This window comes from Microtus pennsylvanicus, chromosome 3 (assembly GCF_037038515.1).
Source record: "Microtus pennsylvanicus isolate mMicPen1 chromosome 3, mMicPen1.hap1, whole genome shotgun sequence".
In the NCBI taxonomy this organism is placed as follows: domain Eukaryota; kingdom Metazoa; phylum Chordata; class Mammalia; order Rodentia; family Cricetidae; genus Microtus; species Microtus pennsylvanicus.
Window position 1 is genome coordinate 140636488 of NC_134581.1, and position 25302 is coordinate 140661789.

At 49.1% G+C, this 25302-nt stretch overlaps 1 protein-coding gene across 2 annotated transcripts in view; it reads right to left on the minus strand.

Annotated features, from left to right (window-relative positions):
- The window catches only part of Frmpd1 (FERM and PDZ domain containing 1), a 100008-nt gene extending 76568 nt beyond the window's left edge, over positions 1–23440 (minus strand). The window contains exon 1 of one of the 2 annotated variants that reach the window (XM_075967299.1): positions 23311–23440. The gene's annotated coding sequence lies outside the window, so the exon portion shown is untranslated. Of the gene's footprint in view, positions 1–4493; positions 4988–23310 lie in introns of those variants that run through there. The other variant, XM_075967300.1, reaches the window with a different exon arrangement.
- Positions 23441–25302: the final 1862 nt, after the last annotated feature.

The following is a 25302-nucleotide window of genomic DNA, read 5'->3' on the forward strand; positions in this document are numbered from 1 at the left end:
AGACCAGCCTGGTCTAGAGTGTGAGTTCCAGGACAGGCTCCAAAGTTACACAGAGAGACCCTGTCTCGAAAAACCAAACCAATAACAAAACTACACAGATGATTCTTAGCCAAATGTAAGTCAGAGTGTGGGATCCTCAGGAAAAAGCGAGCCTCACATCCTGAAAGGCTAAGGAGCAACTCCTCAGGGCAGCATGGGCCTGTGCATCCCTACATGAGGCCTGGTTGCTGTCAGACAGCCAAGAGTGCCAGGTGCCATCTGCCAATCAGGACCCCGCACAAGGTTCAGGCCACAGGGTTACTCTAGCTGTCTTAATTAAGCCCTAATTAAGTATTCTGCTCGGAACCCTTCTCCCTCTCGTAGAACTGCACTGTTCACAGCCAACGATTCAGGGAATCGGGTCAGCTGTTGGGCGATGGCAGCCGTTAGGAGTGGCGCCGATGGCTATGAATGGATGCTAGTGGGATTCACAGAGCCCCCACACCACAGGGCCCGGAAATGTAGAAAGCCAGCCCTTGTGAAGCTCTGTCTCTAGCCTCGGCAGTGCCCAGTTCTGCCCATGGGGAGAAGCTAAATGCCCGCTGAGGTACGCAGGAAGGAAAGGGTGACTGACCATGCCACTGAACACCCTCTTTCTTGAATTCTTAAATACTACCAACCAGAACCCTCAGAGCCTTCCAGAAACTGCTGTCAAATCAAACACTTTGAATTAACGCAGGCTGTAAACCATAGACGATATACCTATAGGACCACATTCTGTGAGGTCATTTTCTTCTGGAGGAACCAAACCCAACGTCGCACTGGACCAAGGCAAGTGGGAAACACAGATTTGACCTAACACGTAGAGTTTCTGGTTTCAGCAGTAAATTTCAGGAATGTGTACTTTAATGGCTGTTATTATTTGTGTCACAAGGAAACCCTCTTCTAAGGATCAGAGAGGTCTCTGGGAAGGGATGGAGTGCGAATGTGCCAAACGAAGGCACGCTCATCAGAGAAGCAGCGGGTACACACCTCAGGTTACTCCAATTCTGCGCCCCATAGGAGCTTCAGAAGGCCCCTTCTTCCTCTACCCTCATCTCCGCCCTAAAGTATAGATACATCTGGAAGCCCTGTACCTCCATTAAGAATCTGATGGGCAGAAGTCAGATGTTGAATTTATTTCTGTCATAAGCAGCCGCTAGTAAGCTCACATAGGGAAGGACCCTGGCACCTGTACCAACAGCAACCAAAGTCCCTCCCCACTGTACTTTCTGAGCCCAGAACCCAGGCGTGGGGGCATCCATCAGAGTTTGGGGGTTGTGGATATAATTTGGTGGTTAGTGCAGGCTCACCAAGCATGAGGCCCTGGGTCTGAGCTCCTCCAGACTTGCCAAAACAAACAACAAAAAGCAGAACATCAGCAAAATTCAGCCGCTCTTCGGCTCCTGTGAATGTGCCATCTCAGGGTTTCGCTTCTTCCCACCTGTGCATGGTGGAGCTGGCATGGCCTAGGAGGTGGACCACTGCAGTATCTGGTCCCTGGCCTTGGAGTTTCTGTCATCTATGCCACATATCACGGAATGAACTTCTAAGACGAACACTGTCCCTCCTCTCCTGCATAAAATACTGCCACCTGAAAACTTGGCGGGTGATTTATTAGGTTCTCACTGTGAGCTCTGCAGTCAGACCTGGGCTCTGTCTCAGTCCTGCTACTTCCTAGAGGGACAACTCTGGGCAGATTAACTCCCTGCTGATAAAGTGCTGATAACAGCAGCACCTGCCCCAGCGGCTATTGTGCTCTTGCAGGAAGGAATGCGCCTAACGGCTCAGAACACGCCGTGCCTAGCAGAGAAGCTACAAACGGTAGCTGCTGTAATTGTTTCTAGGCCGTCAAGGCCCTGACTGTTCAGGCCCCTTAAGTCTCTCTTCAGCCTCCCGTTTTCTTCCCTTAACATTCCAGAGAGTTCCAGTCCTGCTGAGGCCCCTCCTGCTCTGCTCCCAGAGTGGGACCTTTCAAAGCTGGGAATAGTCCTCCCTCTAGATCTCACCATCATCGTTGTTGCTATTGTTCTGTTTGTCTGTTTCTTTCGTAGAGCTAAGGCTTACACACTAGGCAGGCGCTTTACTCCTGAGCTACATCCACAGTCCCTGAGTCATTTTTTTTTTCCAAGACGGCTTTATTTGAGCCATGATTACACAAGTCACTGCTTTCAGCACAGCCATGGGGTTGAGCATCTGCCATCACAATCAACTTCAGGGCAATTCATGGTTCCCCCCTCAACCCCAGACTCATATAATTAGGTGTTCCCATGACCCCATGTCCCCAACTCTAGGCAACTGCTAATCCACCCCCAAATGATTTTAGACCTCCGACTCTGAGCAAGGTGCCCCTGTAGTACCCAGCACCTCCCCTCCCTCAGAACTATTACACGCCTGACAAGATACCTTATATCAAAATTCTCTGGGTTACATGACTCCTCAGGGCCAGATAGATGTTCATTAAACACTGGTTGAGTGACTGGCACCAATGGTGCAAACTGACCAACAGTAACATCTCCACCACATATATGACCCGTAATGGCACAGATGACATTCTCTCCTGAGCCACTCCTATTCTAGCCACCACCACCACCACCACCACGTGTCGGAGCCTTGCAAGGCGAGCCTCCTTCAGGCGCCCGAACAATCAGTCTTGAGTGAGAGGGAAGACGAACAAGAGTTGGAAAAGGAGAACAAACCCATGTTTTAGGTGTTCACTACGGGCAGATTTTATGGAGTCTGGCATCCCCAGATCATTACTGGGTGAAGCGAACACAAAAAGATAAAAGAAGATATTAAAAAGGAAGAAAAGAAGGAAGGAAGCAGTTTGTTATCAACGTTTCCTACAAAGTCATTCTGCTAAGCAGCTTCTATTTCCCTGCGCAATGCCCAATTATAAAATTTAGAGCTGCCTCCCCCAGACAATAATCTATGCCCTCTCAAAGTCCAGTGGCCATCATAAGAAAAGCAATTACCTTCCAATTAAACATTAAGACAATTTCCAATCCATCAACACACGGAGGCAAAAGTTACAGAGCAAGATAAACAAGAGGCTCCGCTCATACTCCCCCGCCCCACACTGCCTGCTAAGCCCCCTGGAAACACAGTTCTGCGCAGGCCTAGTTTATGAGAACCGTTCAACGGCTCCCTACTGCCTCCAGGATGAGGAACGACTCTTAGGTGGCTACAAGAGCCTCCTGCTTTGGGTACCAGCCTGCTTACCCCACATCATTTTCTTCATCACCTTCAGAGAACCTTCAAAGCTACCCACGCATTCCTGCCGCGCCTTTACCTGTTCTCCCTCTGCCTAGAACGCACTGACTTAGCCCCAAATCTTCCACAGCAAAACTCTACTCTCCATCCAGGCATGGTGTCGCACGCCTTTAATTCCAGTACTTGGGAGGCAGACACAGGGGATCTCTGTGATTTTGAGGCTAGCCTGTTTTACATAGTGAGTTCCTCCCCAATCTCCCTCCCTTACCCCTCCCCACCTCTCTGCCCCTCTGTTTTATTTTTGGTTTTCGAGACAGTCCAAGTAGCCTAGGCTGACTGTGAGATCACTATGCAACCAATAATGATCTTGAACTCCTGCTCCTCCTGCTCCAGATCCCAAGCACTTGAACCACAGGCGTGTGACCCTGAAGGGAACTCCACTACCAAAACACACCCAGCAGACTGTCAGGTCAACCAGGGACTCGAGGTCAGGTCAAGGGAACTAGCACTAGCTACGGTAAGGCAGGGTCACCTAAGACTAGAAATTTCACTATGATTAGATCAAGGCACAGAGAAAAGTTCAGTAAAACCTTGAATGTTCCCCATCTTATGTGTAACTCAGAGGCTGCCGTCTACAATGTCTAAAGAGGTGTAGACAAGAGAGTGGGGATCTGAACTTGAAACCGAGCGGTTCAGGGGGCAGGCAAGACAGCTTGCTGCCTGACAACCTGAGTTTGATTCCTGGAACCCACACCACGTTAGGAGAAAACCAACTCCCGGAAAGTTGCCCTCTGACCCTCACAATTGCCCCATGGCACCCATGCCCCACTCCCACAACAAACACACAAACAAAGGAACCCTAGAAAGAACCTGGAAAATCTTCTTGGTATTTACATCCCACAATCTCATAAGTTTGAAAACCGGTGAGGAATTTAGTGCCATAAGTATTTAATAATTATGCTATCTACATACAAACGATTAACAATACAAGTGTTTGCCACACAGACATAAGATATTTACCAGATATATTTGAGAAGAAACTTTGATAATTATAATGACATTAAGACTAAAAAGGGGCCTTTACTCAGACAGATTTTTAAGGAATGTTTGAGAACAAGCATGCTATTGAAATGGATATTTATTTAAACACACATATATTTAAACACATGTACAGAATCTTACAGAATAGACAAAGTGGTTCCCTTTCTGAGAGCAGTCTAGGGAAAACAGGATTTGTTTCTGAGTGAGAAATGACCACTCACCAGTCTGAGCTGAAGGAGCTCCTCCAAGGCGTGAATCCCTCAGTTCCTCTCCACAAGAACACCTCCCCTTCATCCCAGAACACCGCTCCCAGGCTGGTCTTAAAGAAAAAAGGCCACCATTCCCAGGATTGCAACCAGAGGCGTGTGAGTACCCAATGCCGCTTCCAAAGCTCATCAATAAGGAGGAGTGGAGAGAACGGCGAGGCCATGTGGGCACAGCGGCAGAGTCTCCGGCCCAGGCGCCACTGCTCCCAAGACTGGGTCCTCCTAGCTGCTGCTGCTGGGCTGCAGCAGGGCTCTCAGTACAAGCTTGGCTTCTCTCCTTTCAGTGCACCAAGCCTGGAAGTCCTCTGGATGCCATTGTCACCCCCAAGACCTCAGCCACTTGAGCCAGCCAGAGGAGGAAGCCTTAGAGGCTCTTGACTGGCACACTGGCTTCCTCTGGCCTGTGTCAAGGACGACGCAGACGATAACACCCGTTCTGGGGACCCAACACCCGGTCCCCAGCTGGTTCTGCCCAGTCACCTTCAGCTGACGTTAATCGAGGGAGCATTAGTTCACTAAGCCTCACGGGAGGGAGCGCAGAGGGGCAGGTCACCACCAAGCACATTATCCTCCCTAACAGATGGGGAAATGATGACACGGGAAGATTAAATGACCTGCCCAGCCGCACGCAGCCTGCCCCAGGTGGGGCACGGAACCACCGGAGCCTTCATGCCAGCTCTCAGGAACAGAGAAGGCTCCAGATAAAGCTCTTTAAAATTCTAGGATCCTGTGCACTATGGACGCCTAGCACAAGAGGTGGGAAAAGAATAGAAAAATAAGAATGTGAGGTAACTGTAGAGTTGCTCTCATTGTCTGTTTACCTGTGCTAAAACACCATGAGCGAAGACAGACAACACGTGAGCATTGCGTAGCGGGCAAGGGCTGCCGTGAATGGGATGGGAGGAGGAGTGTCAGGCCAAGGGGAAGTCTATCGGTAACCTCTGTCCTTCACAACCCTTGGGACTAGGCACAATCCACAGACCCCTAGCCTAAAACTGCTGTTGGACAATGGTCTTTTATCCTGTCACTTGTATTATTTTTAATAAAATGCTGGTTGGCCAGTAGCCAGGCAGGAAGTAGAGGCGGGTCAATGAGAATTATGGGAAGAGGGAAGTTTTAGTCTGCTGTTTTGACCCAGCCACAGAGAAAGCAAGATGTGACTGCCTCACTGGAAAAGACACCAAGCCACATGGCTAACATAGACAAGAATTATGGGCTAATATAAGTTAAAAGAGTTAATAAGAAGCCTGAGCTAATAGGACAACCAGTTTATAATTAATGTAGACCTCTGTGTGATTCTTTGGGACTTAACGACTGCAGGACTGGGCGGGACAGAAACCTCTGTCAACATAAAACTGGCCATTTCACGCTGTACTCAGTGAACGCTTACATACATATGGAGTGTATGCAAGGTGCTAAGAGAGACATCAACCTGCCTCTGCAGTAAAACCCAGCTGGAAAATGTCATCAAGGAGCACACACAAGATACCAACACACAAAGTGAAAGGCAGCAAGGCCCAGAGCTGGTAGGGAGCCCAGGAGTCTATGAGGACTCACAGTAGAGTTAGATGCCAGGGAGACCCAGTGCAGGAAGAGACCCATCTCTGCAGCATAGCAGAGAGTCCTGCAGAGCTGGGCTGAAAGACACTGCAAAGAGAAGGTACTTAGGGTAAGGCACTGGGCTATCCTCAAAACCCAAAGTTCAGGTGGTAAGGAACAAAGGGTAGTGGGCATGGTGGTGCACGTCTTTAATCCCGGCACTCAGGAGGCAGAGACAGAGGGATCTCTGTGAGTTCGAGGCCAGCCTGGTCTACAGAGTGAGTTCTAGGACAGCCAGGGCTACACAGAGAAACCCTGTCTCAACAAAACAAAAAGACAAACAAACAAACAACAACAAAAAAAAAAACAAGCGAGAGAAACAAAGGGAGTGTGAGTGGAGTTAAAGCATGAGGGTAGGGGTTACAGAGATGCCAAATCCACAAACATCCTAAGTGTGGAACAAGGAGGTTAAATTTTACACCCAGAATAACCCCAGCTGTCTATGTTAGTGGGGGGAAGAGCAGGGAGGCCATTTTATTCATGAGGAATGCAGCCCAACCCTGAAGAAGGAGGGCATATCAAACAAAACAAAAAACACCTCTGCTTTGTTTTATCAATTGTTACCCAGTCCTGACCAAGTTTAACAGTTTGGGAGGCCAGATGTAGTGACCTTCTGGGAGGCTGAGGCTGGGGGACTTTGAGTTCCTGGACATCCAAGGCTACAGAGTAAGACTCTATCTCAGAGAGAGAGAGCAGGGGGCTAGAGATGAAGTTCAGTCAGAAGGGTGTTTGCCTAGCGTTCTTGATCCCTAGCACAGCATAAACTGTGGGTGGTGGGGTATGCCTAGAATCCCAACACTTCGGTGGTGGAGGCAAATGGACCGGAAGTTTAAAGTCATTGTCTTGGATACACAGTGAGTTCAAGGCCTACCCAGGTGACAGGACACCCTGTTTCAAAATAAACTGGGCCACGGAGAAGGCTCAGCAGGTAAAAGCGCTTGCCAGGCATATATGCTGACCCGAGTTTGATCCCTAGATCCCAATATGGGAGGAGAGAAACAATTCCTGAAAGTTGCCCTTTGACCTCTACATGGGGTGCACATGCCTACACACAGGCACATGCACACACTAGTAAAGCGGGGGAAAAAACAGACATATATATACATAAAAAGTCTGGAAGTATAATTAGCACCTTGTATATAAATAAAGTAATACAATAAAATATTTGCTATGCTTTGCCCCCACAGAGGATCATCACCCTTGCCATCAACTTCTCACCCAAGAACACTTCTTCCAAGAATGAATGATGAGGTAATGTCTGTGAAATGCCCGGCACTCTCTGAAGATGCGTGGCGAAAGACATCACTAGAATTAATATTTAACGAGACACTCCCCGCCTCTGATCTCCTTTTCTGCAGACTGATGTTACCTCTACGGATAAGGTGATGACAGATTGGCTCCCACATCAACCTGCCCACACACAGTGCCCAGCCCTGCTATGCAGCCCCTGGGTCCCTTCCTTCTATGGTTGATGGGGCCCATTATCCCAGCCATCCAGGACTGGTCTCCTTCATGAGAGTCTAAGGTTGCTAGACAATGAAGGTCAAAATACATCAAGTAGACGGGCAAAATACATGTCAGAGGGTAGTCTTCCTTGGGGTCCCATTTCGAAGCAGGAGAGGATCCATGACGACTTCAAGGGGAATTATTTTAGCAAAACCCACATCCTAAGCCAGTTAATATTTTTAGGCCCAGCGTAGCGCTCAAGAAAGGAAGAAATAAGAATAGCTGTGCGGGTTCAATTACAAATGGAGTGGAGAAAATAATTTCAAAAGTTCAAGGGGAAAAAAAATCAATCTATTTCCTCCCCACCCCAGGCTTTCACTTCTATAAATACACACACAAATGGACCCGGGACCACGCTGCCTTCGAAAACGCTACCTGTCTGGAAATCTGCAAGACAGACGACGTGCTGGGCTGGCTTTCAAGGCACCCGGGCTCAAACCATGTTCCCCAAAGTGTCTCTGCTCTTCTTAAATAACATCATCTTCCCTCTCGGATTAGAAGAGCAGTACATGTGCCTGGCAGAAAAAATTTTCATCTTTTTAGAAGTAAGAAAATATTCTCTTAAAATCTCCAAGGTACTAATTATCCTTCCTTTTTGTCTGAAAACACATTTTTCAACATAACTTGAGAATTTTTCTTTTAGATGAGTTACAACCTGGCTTCCCCTGTGCCTTGGCTATTCTGCAACAGTTTAAAATGTCCTATGCGTAGAAGCATCCTGTAGGAAGCAGTGGCCTATTGCTGGACTCCTGGTACTTCTCCAGTGTCTTACAGACAATGCTGATACAGACATCTTTGCCGGATACACTCTGGTTAGTCCTAAGACTGACCTACCGGGTGAAAGACTGCATGCCAGTGCAGAAAGCTTTTTGTTGGGTTTTGTTTGGGGAGACAGTTTGTAGCCCAAGCTGGCTTTGAATTGGCTATGTAGTCAAGGATGGTATTAAATCCTGACCCTCACAGACACACGCACACATCCTCTGAGTACTTGTATTACAAGTACACCAAACCCAGCTGAGTTTTTTTTTTTTTTTTTTTTTTTGGATTTTTCGAGACAGGGTTTCTCTATAGCTTTTGGTTCCTGCCCTGGAACTAGCTCTTGTAGACCAGGCTGGCCTCGAACTCACAGAGATCCGCCTGCCTCTGCCTCCCGAGTGCTGGGATTAAAGGCGTGCGCCACCACCGCCCGGCCCCAGCTGAGTTTTGAAAGCTGACAGACCCTCATCTGTGAGAGCCACTTCCTCCAAATGCTCACTGTCCTTTAATTTGACAGACGTGTAAAGGGAACATTGTTGTTGGGGGTGTAGCCCAGTTGGTAGGGTCCTTGTCCACCATGATCGCGGTCTGGGGTTTGATCCCAAGCACTGAGTATAACCAGGTACGTCAGCACACGTCTGTAATCCCAACACTGGAGAAGTGGAGGCAGAAGGATTAGAGAGTCAAGGTCATCCTTAGCTACAGAGACAGTTTGAGGCCAGCACGGGCTACAGAGACGTTCAAAAATAAGAAAATAGAGCCGGGTGGAGGTGGTACACATCTTTAATCTCAGCACTCGGGAGGCAGAGGCAGGCGGATCTCTATGAGTTCGAAACCAGCCTGGTCTACAAAGTGAGTTTCAGGACAGGCTCCAAAGTTACACAGAGAAACCCTGTCTCAAAAAATTAAAAAGAAAGAAAGAAAAAAAATACAGGAGTGTCAGTGCTTTTATTTGCAGTTCTCTAATTACTGGAGATGTCCCCAAAACACTGAGTGTCTACCGCACTCCTCGGAGTATTTTTACAATTGCTTCCTATCCTCAGGAAGTTGGCAGTCTGCTCTTCTCCCGCCTCCGAGGACACCTCAGTGGTCTCCCCACTCTGGGCCAGAATACCATTTTCACCTCCATGCCTCTCTCGGCAAACATTTCAGTTTCAGCAGGTGAGCCAGTTCAGTCACTTCATTTAGCCTTTCTTTATCCCCCTGCTATCTCTCTCGGGAGGGAGGCAGGGTGTTTGTGACGCCACCAGCACCGTGCTAAGAGAGAAGAATAGCCAAAGTGCTGAGAGAAGGCAGGCCAGGGTCAGTAATGAGCTTGGGAAGAAAAATAGGGCTAAGCAAGAGGGGAGATGGGGGGGGTGTCGCAAGAGCAAAGTCCAGAAGCTTGCTAGAGCACCAGCCACGGACCAAACGTACTGAGTACCTCGCCTGTGGTCCACTCTCTTCCCCAGCATCTTAGTTTAGACTCATGCTCCCCGCCTGGCCCATCTCTGCTGCAGATTCATCTAAGAGCCCTCCCCACAGAACCCTCCTCAGCATCCACCCATCCGGACCTCAGTGCCTGGGGCAGGAATTCTGGCTGGCATACCAATCTATGCAGCAATCTCCAGTGAGCAGAGGGCCTATTCCACGACTCTTGGGCACAAGTCTTGGGAGCCTGGCTAGAAAAGACTGCTGGCTGGTGATATATTCTCCCATACCCTGAAGCTCTCAACACCCGCCTGAGCTTACGTCAGAGGCAATCTATAACGTGTAGGGAATCTAACCAAATGAAGCTGAGCAGAATAAATACAAGAGAGGGGATGCCTGGACACAGACTGTATGGATCTGTTGCCCAGACAGCTGGGAAAATTGAAACTGTCTTTGAAAATTAGTTTCCGAGCACAATCGTATTAAAGGGTGGAGTAATTTTCCTCAGGTGTGAATTTTGCATCTACACAGCCGGTTCTCAGGCACACAGCTGCACTTGTCCAACCGAACTGCACATCCCAAGAGCCTCTGCACACAAAGGTCAATCAATTCTAGAGATTTGAATTTTTTTCCCTTTGCAGAAAGTCAGAAGAAGAAAGGCCCCTAACACAAGCCATCTCCCCTGGGATTTTCCACACTGACAATTCCAATTCAGGGCAAAAATTTAATCCTTTCCCATCTGTGTTTTCCTGAAGGCAGCAAACAGGTCTAGATAATTCTTCCCCAAGGGCCAAAATGCTGAGCATTCTCCAAGTTCATCAGATTCCCTGGAGTAGGAATTCATCTCTACTATAGAGATCCTCAGGCTAAGTTTCTCAAGCCTAGAAGAACTCTCTGGGCAGTGGATTAGCAACCTGTGTTGAGGCATTAAATGCAGCCTCAAACACTGCAAGCTACAAGGACCAGAAGTCACCCGGGCCCAGACACGGAAGCATCCTCCAGATTCGCAGAAGTTGGTGACAGCCCACTGGTGAAAGAAGAAGATCCAAGCATCTGGGAGGGCCTGTGAGTTCAAGGCCAGCCTGGTCTACAGAGCCAGTTCCAGGACAGTCAGGGCTACGTAGAAAACTACAGGACATTCCCAGAATTGCTTGGTCACAAGGGAATTTCTATATCACCTGTCCCATTTTTCCTGGGACCTTCTCCCAGGTAGGTGCCAAGCCCTCCTAGCTCATTCTGGGAGCTAGAAGCTGAGCCCCCCAGGGCACAAGCTCAGCGAACTGTGTTGATTGAAGCAATGAATGAACAATGATGACCATAAAATGAATGATGAACAGGGCTACTATCTCAGAAAACAAAACAAACACAAAGAATAAAACCCAAAAATATCACCAATGCTTTGGGCTTGAAAAATCAGGAGCCTGGGCATGTGCCACCATGCCCTGCCAACCAAACAAGTCTTGTCTCTCTTCTCCATGACAGCTCTTCAAATAGAAGAGGGAGATGAGAATTTACTGACTCTTCTTTATTATAGTTGTAACATGCCCTGATAATCAGATGAATGAGCAACTAAACAGTAGGTACTGGTGCATCAAGCCTGAAAAACCTGGCCTGATGGAGTAAAAAGTCCACACACACACACACACACACACACACACACACACACACACTTTCCCCTGGATCACACAGACCTCCAGACTCCAGTATGAAGACTAAGGGGCCCTAAGAGGAGCCAGCTGGACCACATGGCCATGACAGGGACAACAAGGCATAGTTCAGAAAGCTGGAAGCCAGGCTGAGGTTTCTCCATCTCTGAGAGGCTGGAGCAGTTAAGTACCACCTGAGTTCTTGCCAGCACTTGCTTGACAGGGCAAACTGACTCCAGGAGCAGGTATACCTCACAAAACCCCAGAGGCCCACATACCTGGTGGCCATAAAATGAGCCATGGAATGGCAGGAAGCCAGGCAGATGCAGCTGGGCCAGCAGTCACAGGCACCAGCATTCACTCATTCATTGCTTCAATGAACACAGTTGGTGAGCCTGTGTCCTGCAGGGCTCAGTGTCTACCTGGGAGAAGGTCCCCTCAAATGGTACAGGGTTTATAGAAATCCCCCATGACCAAGCAATTCTGGGAGTGTCATCTTGAATTGGGAAGGGGCAGAAGGGGAGGCTCCCTCTGCCCTGTAAAGGCAACCCATCCCAGACACAGGTAAAATGAAGCCGTCTCAGAGCAGCTACAACAGACAAGCCTTGTCAAGATGGAAAGTCCTCATCCTCTAGAACCATCAAGCCAAACCAGAAGAGATCTCTGCCCTGCTCCTATCCAGCCCTTTGGGCTCCAAACAGCTCCCCGAGAACAGCTTTCTTGCCATGTGAGCCAAAGGCCTCCTTCAAACCTGAGATTCTTATGACCCAGCTATGGCCCATAATCCTGGCCCCTGCACATTACCCTGGCCCCTGGGCATCTACCCATGGGCCCTGGACATCAGGCTGGGTCCCTGGTGAGGCTGTAGTAGTTCTGCTTTGCTTCTCTCTCTGTCTTACTCACCCATGGAGGCTTGGTTTAAATGCCAGTCCCTTCTGGAAGCCTCTCGAGATCTTCCCCCAGCGCATGCCCAAGGGTCTCTGTATCGCACCTTGCCCAGAGCCAAATGACTGTCGCATCAGGTGCAGCAGGCACTTGAATGATTCATCTGCCTCCTCTCTCTCCCTCCTCTGCTTCCTGCCTGGTGAACTGAGGATGGAGTAGCAGCCTTGGAGGGTGCTTTGGGCAGAGGTGAGGCTGCAACCTTGGGCGCAAAGGGGACAGTGCTGAGCAGAATCTGGAGCTCTTCAGATTATAGCCTCCCCCAGCTCTGCTAACTGCATATAAAACCCACCTCTCCTGCTCGCCCCAAGGCTTTTGGGTGCTCTAGACAGAAGCCAGCAGCAGACTGTGAATCACGTTTAAAAGACCATAGGGCTTTGCATGAAGTGTGTTGAAGGGGGAAGGAGTTTTCACACAACAACACTCTTTTTGGAGTTGCCAACAAACACTTCCTGGTTTTGCTTTTTTGTTTTGCTTTGTTTTATAGAAATAGATATGTATTTGGGCCCCGAGAAAACAAATGATCTTCTACAAGTTCAATAACGACTAAATTGGGGGGAAAAAAGTACAAGGACATAGATTCCTCCAACCTGTCTCTTCCATCAGAGCATGCTCACTGGGGGACGTCTGTGCGTCTAAGAACTGCTGATGAATATTTGAACAGCAGCAGCCTCTTCCCATTGATAAAACTCCACGGACAAGCTCAAGCACGCTGGTGAAATGAGGGCACGGACCAGAAAGACCTGCACTTCTCTGGGCAGCCTCATCCTCAGAGGCCACACCCCCAACCCCCAAACAGGGAGATGGATATCAGAAGAGCACAGGCACCCAGTAGAAGAGCAGCCAGGTTGCTGAATCAAAGGAAAGAATGAAAACATGGGAACAGAAAGGACAGGGTTGGTGTGTTGGGACATTCCTATAATCTCAGCATCAGGAGGCTGAGTCAGGACAGGAGACAAAAACTTTGAGGCTAGCCTGGTCTACATAGCAATCCCACCATATATCCACCAGGGGGCTGGAGAGATGACTCTGTGATTAAGAGCACTGGCAGCTCTTCCAGGGGACCTGGGTTCAATTCCTAGCACCACCATGGTGGCTCACAGAGGGCACCAGGTATGATATGCACGTGGTACAGCCTCATGCAGATAACACACACAATGTAATTTAAAAATTTCCTAAACAGGGGGCTGGAGAGATGGCTCAGTGGTTAAGAGCACTGACTGTTCTTCCTGAAGTCCTGAGTTCAATTCCCAGCAACTATGTGGTGGCTCACAACCACCTATAATGAGATCTAGTGCCCTCTTCTGACCTACAGGCAGGATGCTGTATAAATAAATAAATTAAAAAATTCCTAAACAAAAGAATGTAAGCCAAGAGCTGAGTAAAATCTGCATCCCCTAGAAGAAATATCTATGCAAATCTGAAAATAAGGAATCTGTAATATTCTCTTATTTGGGAACAAAAGGTCTTTTTTCGTCGACACAGAATTCTGTTACTGGGCTTTAGTTGAACAGTTTACCTGTAATGTCCAGGTAGATGCATCATGAGTGTCCTTCTAAGAGCAAAGCTGAGAGATCGGACACAGAAAGCAGATGTCAAGAAGGCAGAAACGGGAGCCAAGTCAAGAACTACAGCAGCCAGGCGGTGGTGGCCAGACCTTTAATCCCAGCACTAGGAGGCTGAGGCAGGCAGACCTCTGTGAGTTCAAGACTGGCCTGGTCTACAGAGTGAGTTCCCGTACAGCCAGGGTTACACAGAGAAGCATTGTCTCAAGAAAACAAAAGCAAAAACAATAAGATTCTTCCAAGAAGAAACACAACAGCCTCCATAAGTTGAAAAGGCAAGGAAGGTTGCTCCACCCCCACTTCTGCCTCTGCCTCCTCCACACAGAAGACAGCAACACCAACATCTTGATTTTGCATTTGGAACCTTCTGTGGATCTCCACAGCTTTAAAAGCCACGGTGTGGTGGAGTTACAGCATCCACAGGTAACTAATACAGCTCCTCAGAAGCAGTCAGAGAAGGCTGAGCCCAGAGAGTCAGCCACATGGGCTCCTCTCGAGCCCACAAGATGCTAAAAGCAGGAGAAAGTCCTTCATTTTGGGTCTGTGTCTCATTTACTGTGGGTCACTTGCTTAGTGGGAGAAGGTCTGTGTGTAAATCACCCAAGGAATGTCCCCCTTTAGGGGGTAAAAGGTTGGAGGTAAGTCATTGATCTTTTTTCCTTTAGAGTTAAATTGGATTAAGAGAACTTCAAGGGACAATCTACCTCCCAATTGAGGACATGATCCACGAGGGCGGGGCCACACCGTGGAGCACACAACTTGTCCTTTCAATCAATATGAAGTTCTTTGGACACCCTTGCAAGACCAAAGCTATGACCACTGAAACCATACCTAAACCAGGCTTACTTAACTACACATACCTCTTGCCCTTTGCCCCAGTTCTTCCTTTGTTTAAGCCGAAAGCCCACGTCAGTGTTCCAATGATGGTCTTGGGACAAAGGGTCACTGGACCAATTTATATCAAATAATTCTCTCTGCTTTTCCCAGTCCCTTATCTCTGTAATTAGAGTCTCAGGACAGGTGGCTGAGCCTTGCTTGCTGGGGTTGCTGTAAGCCAGGCCCTGACTCTAATTCCAACTATAACAACACAAAAACAGACCCTGAAGTAAGGTGAGTAACCCTGCACCTGGGCTGAGCAGACCCCTGCACAGCTGCGCCCTGGCTTAGTCCTTTCGGGACACCAGAGAAGCTAATATACTTTGCCTGGAGAAATGAAGACTTGGGGACCTGATCCCAGACTCTGCATGTCTAAATGTCTTACACAGCTATTGTAGGAATGAAGAAATAGATGTGGGAGTTGGGGTGGGGAGGCTCAAAGAGCAGAATCAAGGCAATTGGGCGTCCATTGCCCAAGGATGGTTTTTGGCTCAGCATTAACAAAAAAACTTCCTAATAATCAGAGTCGACTAAGGGTGAGATCAGAGTGACTGGAGGAAGGTCAGGCCCAAGCAGATCGCTGGGTATGCTAGGCCAGTTCCTGCACCAGGCAAAGGGTGGACTTCACCAGCTGGCAGTCCTTGGTGTCTGTGACCCATAGCTAAAATATCCTTAAAGTTTGTGTGAATTTAGGTTTTTGGCATAAAGCATATTCTCACTTTTATTATTACATGACTTTTGTAAAAAATTAAACAGAGAAACTCCCCAGAAACACTCATATACTGCCCCATATACAAAAAACATTCCCTGAGCCGGGCGGTGGTGGCGCATGCCTTTAATCCCAGCACTCGGGAGGCAGAGGCAGTCGGATCTCAGTGAGTTCGAGACCAGCCTGGTCTACAGAGCTAGTTCCAGGACAGGCTCCAAAGCCACAGAGAAACCCTGTCTCGAAAAAACCAAAAAAAAAAAAAAAAAAAAAAAAAACAACATTCCCTGACCCCAGAGAGGAAGAAGGCGGAAAGGCATGAGCTGCAGACAGACATGGCTTCCAACCTGACCAGCAGCCAACAAACAGCACTTGAGCAGGTGCCTGGGAGCCTTGCGCAGCCGAGTTTGATGTTCTTTTCCCAGGAAAAGCAGAGAGAACACAGACTCCAGGTAACAGCTCGGTTATCTTAAGAGGAAATAAAGAACATCCATCTTCGATAATTGCTTCTTCTTTCGCGTCCTTTTGAATTCTATTATCCACGTACTAACCAGGCCTGACCCTCCTTAGCTTCTAAGGTGAGTTCATGTGCATTCAGGGTAGTGCGGCTGTAGACTATCATTTTGAACTCTGTATTTGCAACTAAGAACACAGCAAAGAAGCAACTCACCACCTTAACATATCGATGTCCGAATTAGACTTGGGGTGGGTGTTTGGGTCGGGGGTGGGTTGTTAGGAAAGGTTAAGAGGCTGTGGCCTACACCCGGTCCATATTCTGGATGCTGTGGACGGGAAGTAGAGCATTTTTCATCTGCTTGCACATCTGTCTTCTCTTAAGTCAAAATCTCAGAAAGAGGAGTGCTGTTACATCCGGATGAATTCCTCTGAAGCTCCTTCCATTCAGGATTTTTGAAGATTTGCCATGTTGCCCTTTTACAGAAACTGCTGGGTTCTTAGATCATTCCTCAAGAGAGGTTAAAAGAATACACTTTCATCTTTACTGCCACCTCTTTTCAAGCCTGTGTCTGTGTGTGTGTGTCTGTGTGTGTGAATGTGTATGTGAATGTGTTTGTGTGTGTGAGTGTGTGTTGTGGTGTGTCTGTGTGTGTGTATGTGTGTGTGTATGTGTGTGTGTGAGAGAGTATGTGTGTGTGTGTGAGAGAGAGAGTATGTGTGTGTGTGTGAATGTGTATGTGAATGTGTTTGTGTGTGTGAGTGTGTGTGTTGTGGTGTGTCTGTGTGTAGTGTGTGTGTATGTGTGTGTGAGAGAGAGTATGTGTGTGTGTGTATGTGTGTGTGAATGTGTATGTGAATGTGTTTGTGTGTGTGGTGTGTGTATGTGTGTGTGTGTGTGAATGTGTATGTGAATGTGTTTGTGTGTGTGAGTGTGTGTGTTGTGGTGTGTCTGTGTGTGTATGTGTGTGTGAGAGAGAGTATGTGTGTGTGTGTATGTGTGTGTGAATGTGTATGTGAATGTGTTTGTGTGTGTGAGTGTGTGTGCTGTGGTGTGTGTGTGTGTGGTGTGTGTGTGTGTATGTGTGTGTGTGTGTGTATGTGTGTGTGAATGTGTATGTGAATGTGTTTGTGTGTGTAAGTGAGACGGGTGGGGGTGTTCTCTCCCCCAAAGAACCCTCACTGAGGCCACCCATCATCACTCGTCAGCTGGCCCACTAACTGGTTGGCAGCCTGAACCCTTTTTAACCACCACAAATATCAGATGAGTCCCTGCAAACATCATGTCATGTCAGTGAAATAATAGCTACAGCTTCCCATCCACTGGCAGAACGCCACACCAGGCTTCTCACTGTCCCTCAGGCAGAGAGTTAATCTAGAAACAAAGCAAAACAAACCATCCTGTTTGCAGAGCTGCAAAAAGGGATCTATACTCACCCAAACAAACACAAGCTGCTACTGCTGCTGCTTGCGAGCATCTACTCGCTGTCTGCATTAGACTCTAGGAAAACTACAGCAGCATACATGCATCAAAACTGCGGCTTGGATGGCGCTGAGCAGATGGGCGTGGATGATACCTGAAAGATTACTGGCTCAGACTTTTCTTGGTATAGTAAAAAATGTTTTTTATGGGCTGGCAAAATGGCTCAGTGGGGTGAGGACTGGGAAAACTCGGTAATTTAGCTATCCCCCCCACATACACAATAATAAATAATTTTTTAAAAGAACACTTTTCATAATATTGTTCAAGGAGTGAAGGCTCAACCACGCACGACATGTTTATTTAGCGTAGTCACATTGAAAAGCTAAATTCAAAATTCCTTAATTTTGAGGCTGCATCAACTCTCTACCCAATAAGGCCCTAATTTAGAGATGGGAAAACTGCAAGAGTTCAGCAGAGGACTACATGCAACCCTTGCAGCAGCAGCAGCAACAGCAGCAGCAGCAGCACGCTTCTGGCTTCACTCAAGTCACCTCTGATCTCAGGAAAATCGCAGGCTTTCGTCAGTCTTGAACAGCATGTGTGTTGACAGACAGCCAGGCTTCGCAACAGCAGGGTTGGGTGGGGAGAAGTGGGACACTGCAGCTGCCATTCTGGGGGCTTCCTGTGGGCTCTCTCTACAAGCAGAGGCGACCAGACACAAAACCTAGCAACCAAGGGCAGTGCGAACAGCGATTGAGGAACACCTCGGAGAAGGTGGCCGCTCCCTGAGCTCCCTGAGGGGTAGGACGAGTCAAGCCCCCTAAGGCTAGGCATGTGTTTGGCAGACACCAGGTAAGCGCGGAAAAGGCCTAGAGACAAGGGATCAGGGACTAAGAGGGTGAAGGGGAAGGGTTTACGTCATGTCTACAAGGCTGGGGGACTTTGAACTTCCAACACATCAACACACACAACATCCAAAGAAGTCTATGAGAAATGATCAGAGGCACACTTTAGGAAGAAACCTGATATTCAGAGAGAGAGAGAGAGAGAGAGAGAGAGAGAGAGAGAGAGAGAGAGAGACTGGAAATATGGGAAGTTTGAGACTTTGGAAGTTTTGGAAGGGCGTGGTGACTGGTGACCACAACAAAGAGAGAACAATCAAGAGATAAGGTCCTAGATGATTATCTTCAAAGCAACAGCCTACCATCCTCTCCTGCTGGGAGTCTCCAGCCTGGGAGGAAGAGGAGGTTAATGGCCATCCTACGGCCAGAAAGCAGGGTCAGCGATCTGGTATCAGGGTTGGTATTGCCAGGCAAGCAACCCCACTCAAGTCTTCCCTTCCTTCATCAGGAAGCAACCAAAGGGCACTACTCTGAGGGGCTTATGGTGAGAATGGAAGAGAAATAGGGAGGAGAGGAAGGAAGGGAAAGAAAGGGAGGCCGTAAGAGAAAAGAAAGAGGGGCAAGAGAGGGGAGGACAACAGAAGGGGAGAGGACGGGAGAGTCTGAAGAATGTCAACTGACCACGCCATTCCCCAAGCACAGCAGCAGCAGCCGCTGCGACCTGGTGACTCCTCTCCTTAACTCCTGAATGGTCCTCCACTGCAGGTCCAGAAGCTTGGTCCAGAACATGCTCAGTAACTGTGGGAACGTCAGCTGTGCAGACAGCCTGTCTTATCCCTCAACACGCTGAGACCGCCAGGCTTTGGGACTGGATGGTCCCTCTACCTGGAATGGTCCTTATTCCCTTTTATTTGGTGTTTATCACATACATGCCACTCTTCTGAGGGCTCTTTTTAAATTAGGGGTTAGAGAGATGATGGCTCAGCAGTTAAGAGCACTCGATACTCTTGAAGAGAACTGGGGTTCAATTCCCAGCATCCACATGGTAGCTCCCAACCTTCCACAATTCCAGTTCCAGGGGACCCAATGCCCTCTTCTGACCTAAGGGCACCAGGCAGACACATGCTACACAGACATAGATACATCAACACAAAATACTCATATACATAAATCATATCTATATATATATATATATATAACACATAAAATAAATGATTTATTTGTGTGTGCACACACATGTGTAAATACATTGAGGCATGCACATGGCAGTCAGAGACAACTTTTGGGAGCTGGTTCTCTCTTTCTACCATGTGGGCCCTGGGAACAGGCTTGGTAGCACAGGCCTTTACCTGGAGAGCCCCTCTTCTAAGTACCTTCCAGGTATCAACACATTTAAGTCTCCCAACAGCCTTATCAAGTAGGTACAACACTCTCTCTAGAATGCAAATTAGGAAATAGAATCTCAAAAGCTCAAATAACCTGGAGGTGGTGAGTTGGCTCCAGCCACCACGCCTGACAACCGGAGTTCAATTCCCAGGTGGTGAAGGAAAGAACCAACTTCCACAAGTTGTCCTCTGGCTTCCACGCATGCACTGTGGCACGCACTTGTGCACACACACACACAACAAATAGATTTTTGAATACTAAATAACCTAAAGGTAGCATACATGCAGAACAAGAATACGAATCCAGGTAGTGTGGCCCAAATCTGTATTCTCTTCCAAGAAGCTTTAGCCCAGCCCTTCCTAGCTCCTTTGCTGTAGTATTGAGAGACCCAGACAAGTGGCCCTAAAGTCCCATGCTTTGTGCCTATCACTTTCTCTCACATTGCCCTCCCAGCACAACCTTTATTTGCCTTAATTGAGTATATAGCTGTTTTTTTTCCGTTTCTCTAAGCAGAACATAATCTTCGCTAAGGCAGAGAGACCTTGCCTTTTGTTATCCTAGACCAATTCTCTGGTTCACAGCAGCCAGCCTATGAATAACTGCTGAATGAGGAAGGGAGAGACTGTGGCGGACGCTCTGTTGTGCTGTGTACTGAGTGCTGGTCTTCACCCTCTTCTGTTCTTCTCTGATCACTGTCAATGCTCAGCATCCTACACAAAAGCAGAAGGGAGCCAGGGCCCAGCTCCCGGCATTTAGGGACAAAACTGCTGTCACAACTGACTGTCAAATCCTCCTGCCTGGGTCCTTGAGCACACAGTGATAAGCTTGTGGGAGGGCAGGGATTGAGGCTTCTGATTAATCCATCTCTATCTGTAGCCTCCACCACCTTCCCTATCTGCAGGACACTGGAAGCTGTGGACATCCCTATCAGATCTGAGGCCCCTCCAGATACCAAGCGCCTGTCTCTGGGATCAGGAGGCTCCCTGAGAAGGAACACACTGTCACCGGAGCTCTACCCTGGGAGACAGGTTCTACACCAATGTACGAGCTCAAAGACACCATTTTTATATCCCACCAACGCACAGCAACACACTGAACCCGCTGCCTGTGACCATGCTAAAAAAGGTACCAACTCTGACCAAACACCTATTACATACAAACACCATGCTTGTAGCTTTTACATATGATCTATCTGGTGCATTTGGTGATCGGCTTTATTCTCCTTTGACAAAGGAGAAAAATCAAGACTCAGAGGACCCAAATCCCACAGCCGGGGGAGACCGACACACTTCCCACCGTCCTCTGCTTTCACAGGGCTCTGCCTGCTTTCGCAAGGCTCCCTGCTCTTCCATGACCTGACCCTTGCTCTCCTGTGATCATCCCAGTCCTTGCCTTAAAAATGGCCTCCCTTGCCGGGCGGTGGTGGCACACTCCTTTAATCCCAGCACTTGGGAGGCAGGGGCAGGCGGATCTCTGTGAGTTCGAGACCAGCCTGGTCAACAAGAGCTAGTTCCAGGACAGGCTCCAAAACCACAGAGAAACCCTGTCTCGAAAAAACCAAAAAAAAAAAAATGGCCCCCCTTATCCACCTGTTGCGATCCTCCCCCTCCCTCCACCTTCCTGCAGTCGGGCTCCCCCACCCTCCAGCTCGAATTCACAGTCCACTTTCACAAGCCCCAGCTGAAAGAGGCCAGAAGCCCCATGGTGGAATTCTGCACACCTCCCAAGAACCTCAGCTGGTGCGGTGAGAGAACCCGTCAGGAATTCTCATTTCTTCCCAAGGACTGGTAAGAAAGTACCTGAGTCCCAAGCACTAGAGGATTAAGAAAGGGAAGTCAAGCTGGAGTCTGAATGCCTCTGGGGAATAAAAGGGCTCTAATTAGTCTCAAACTCAAGAATATCACTCGGGGGGCTGGAGAGATGGCTCAGAGGTTAAGAGCACTGACTGCTCTTCCAAAGGTCCTGAGTTCAATTCCCAGCAACCACATGGTGGCTCACAACCATCCATAAGGAGATCTGGTGCCCTCTTCTGGCCTGCAGGCACACATGCAAACAGAATACTGACAATACTGTATATATAATAAATAAATAAATATTTAAAAAAAAAAAAAAAAAGAATATCACTCGGGAAAGGCAAGCTTAGGTATCACAACCCCACCCAGGCACAAAGCGCATCCCCCAGCCTTCTGACTTCCTCAAGCTTGAAACCCAAAACCAGGATGTCTAGGGACGAAATCAAGTAAAATTGCTTCCATGAGATGCCTCTCACTGGGGGAGAGACTAATTGCAGTACAAGACACTGGGCAAAGAGACAATGCTCGCCTTCCTCCACACAGGGTCCCGTATCTCATTCTCAGCTTTGCTCTGGCTGCACCAGAATTCATCGGTCTTGGAAGTCAGGACCTGTCCTTTCTGAACTGTGGCTCTCTTCAGCTCCCTGGGCAGGCCACACCCACCAGGGGGCTCCTGGTTTAGACTGAGTCTCCATGTCCTGCATTATAAAGCATCCCAACCTCAACTTAGGCTGGAAATAAACCTCCCTAAGCAACCTTCAGGGCCCTACAAGAGTGCATTATCTTCCTCCCTCAATTTTGTGAGGTTTTTGCAAAAAATAACCGCCTCACAAACAGAAACATTTCCTGATCTATAAGCCACTTTAAAAACAAATCATTATGCCTTTGAATATTTTATGATGGGCCAATGCACTAGAGGAGGCAAGGCGCGCTTTCACCAACCCTTGCCACTCTATTTTGAGACTCCTGGAGTAAACTCCAAATGCTTCCCTCATCTTCCAAACACCAATTTATAAGTGCTGGATAGATTCTTGATGAATTAATGGCTCCACCCAAACTGACCCTCCATAGCAGAGCTCAGAGAATCCCCCTCTGTAGACCTTATAGTTAATCTATCTCAATGTACACTCAATGATCACTACTTCCACCCTCTGTTAGAAAGGCACCAAAACCTGCCAAAATCGGTGGACTCGCCCAAGGTCACACAGCCTAGACCGTTCCAGGACACCTAGCCCTTAGAGCACCTCCAGTCCCAGAGGCTGTCACCACACCCATCCTAAAGCTCAGTCAAGGCTGCTGCGGGTTAGTGACGTGATCCCCTTCCCCCAATACTGACTTCTGGATGTCTCCAACCTTTCTCTCCATGCCCCTATGAGCCCTGGAGCTGAAACACTCTCTGGGTGCCCCTCCACTCAAAACAGAGCAATACGGACAGAACATGACGCTTCAGCTGATCGCCCTGGCGAACAGCTCAACCCACTCTGATCCAGATGTGGCCGTCGAGAGAGGACAGGAAGGGCTCATCTGAGGTCACTCAGAAAGTTGGCACTGGCTGCAGCGACCGCACCTGAACCCAGGTCTGCCTCCCGGCTGGGTGCTCCTCCCACTAACTACACCGTGCAGACCTAGGAAACTTAAGGCACACAGATCCCAGATACAAAGTTAGCTGTTGCAGGTCCCAAGTAAGCCGGCGGCCAAGCCACGGGCGCTGGGAGTGAGGACATGAGGAGCGGCGCGGGTCACCCGGGAGGACAGCGTGGAGGGCGGCGCGGAAGAAGCCAAGGGGTAGCTCCCGGAGGCGCAGGCCTGGAATGTGGGGACTCAGGACCTCCCCAAAACTTTGCAGCGGCGCGGGGGCCTCGCCCTTACCTGCAGAGGAGGCGCCGCCGCGCGCACGCGGAGCCGGCGGGAGCAGTGACAGGGGCGCCCCGCCCAGCGGCGGCCACGGTAGCGGGCCGGGCTCGGGCAGCGGCTCGGCTCGGGCTCGGCTCCGGCTCCGCCTCCCGCGCCGCCGCTGCAGCCGAAGGGGGGGGGAGAGACGCCGGCCCGGCTGCGCCCGCGCCGTCTGGCGGCGGCAGGTGCTGAGGGTGCAGCTGCGAGGCCACCAGCTGCCGGCGCCACGACCCCCGCCCCGGGGGAGGAGCCCTGCGCGCAGCCCCTGCCGGCTCGGGAGGTCTTGGCCCGCCGCAGTGGGCGGTCCTGCTCCCACCCGGGCCCTGCCTCTACTGGTTTTCCCCAGCTCACCCCCTGCGGGGACACTGAGGCCGGGTGGGGAAAGGGACACCCCAAGGTCACCCAGACCCGCGGACTGAGTTGGAATCCAGAACGAACCTTTTCTAACCTCTGCCTTCCCAGCTCTTTTACCTCGAGGTAGAAGACCCTGGAGAAACAGAGGACCTTCATTCTTCCCTATGTCTTCCCACCCTCGGTCCCTAGTCTCTCCTGCTAAGGAAAGTAGAAGGGAGTGGGCCCACTTTAGGTACTGTTGACCACTACCCCTGCCTCTGCCCTGAGTAGCCATACTCCCCAATCTTTCTGTTCTTCTGGGGGGCTTCAGAAAACCTAGAAACCATAAACTGCTGGGGTGCCCCGGGCCTCTGCACTCATGCTTCTTTGGGTTCCCCCAGCCGAGTCACCAAGCTCCTGTGTTACAATCCTACCACCTCTCTCTCCCCAAGCAAGTGTCTTAAGATGCAGGAGCTACACTTCCAGTCTTACAGTTGTGCTAGACGCTGGAGGAGAGGCCTCCAGGAAACATGGTCCTTGTTTCCTAGACCGCACAGCCTAGCCGACTTAGTATAGCGCTGATCTGGTACCCATAGCACCATCCCCCCTGCTGAAGGCCTGCTGGAGGGAATGCCCTCTGAACAACAAACTGGAACACTAAGTGGAGTTGGTCAACAGAGTGTGGAAAGGCAGGCATTTCAGCTAGAGGACCAGAATGAAGACTCCAGGATGTCATAGATTTCACAGAAACAGGGGCAGGAGTGAAGCTGAATCGAACAGTTAGAGGAGGCTATTCCTGACCAAAAGCTGTAATATTGTGTTATTAGTGGCGCTGGTTCATAGGAGGAGTTTTAAGGATGGAAGGGGCGCCACCAGATTGCCAAGCTTGACTATTCTGGGAATTGGATGGAGCACAAACAGACGGGATCCTTAATTCAGGGTCGGGTGGGAGAAGCAACAGGTCAGCCCTTGGCTCTTGGAAACCAATTGGGCCTGGACACCCCAGTACCCACCAGCTCCCTAGACTCCAGTCCCAAACCCGAGCCACTCTCTCATGAGTGGCTCCATTTTTGGAAGGTCCATTTCAACCGGCGGGTGCCTTTCTTCCCTGTTTCTGTTCTAGACAGGGTGTACAAAGTTATACCCCAGGGTAAGCAACACTCAGAGAAGTGGGTAAATATGGAAGATTCAGAAGCCATGGTGGGTATAAAGTCGGCTTTAAGAAAATTAAATACATTTCACAATTGCATAGGAACCTACAATTTATAATAAAGTTTAATTGAATGACTATGCCACAGATGAAGATCAATAACTAAATTATGCCCACAGGACTGATTAAACACCAAACAGGGCATGCGTCAGACAGGGGAACAAGAGCCCAGCCCTGTTGTCCACCAAGGACAGAATTTTCCCATTATGTCTGATCCTGTCCTTCGCAAATTTCCTAGCTGCCCCGGTCAGAAGTCAAACAGGGCTCCCTTTGACTGCAGAGCCCCCACCCTGTGTGGGTCGCCATCCCGACAGCATCCTGGGTCGTTCCTCCCCGGAAGAGCCTACAGTTCCAGCCATTATTTGCCTGCTTGACTTCTTTCTCTTTTCACTCTGTGGAGCAATTCTTTTTCTTAATTTTATTTA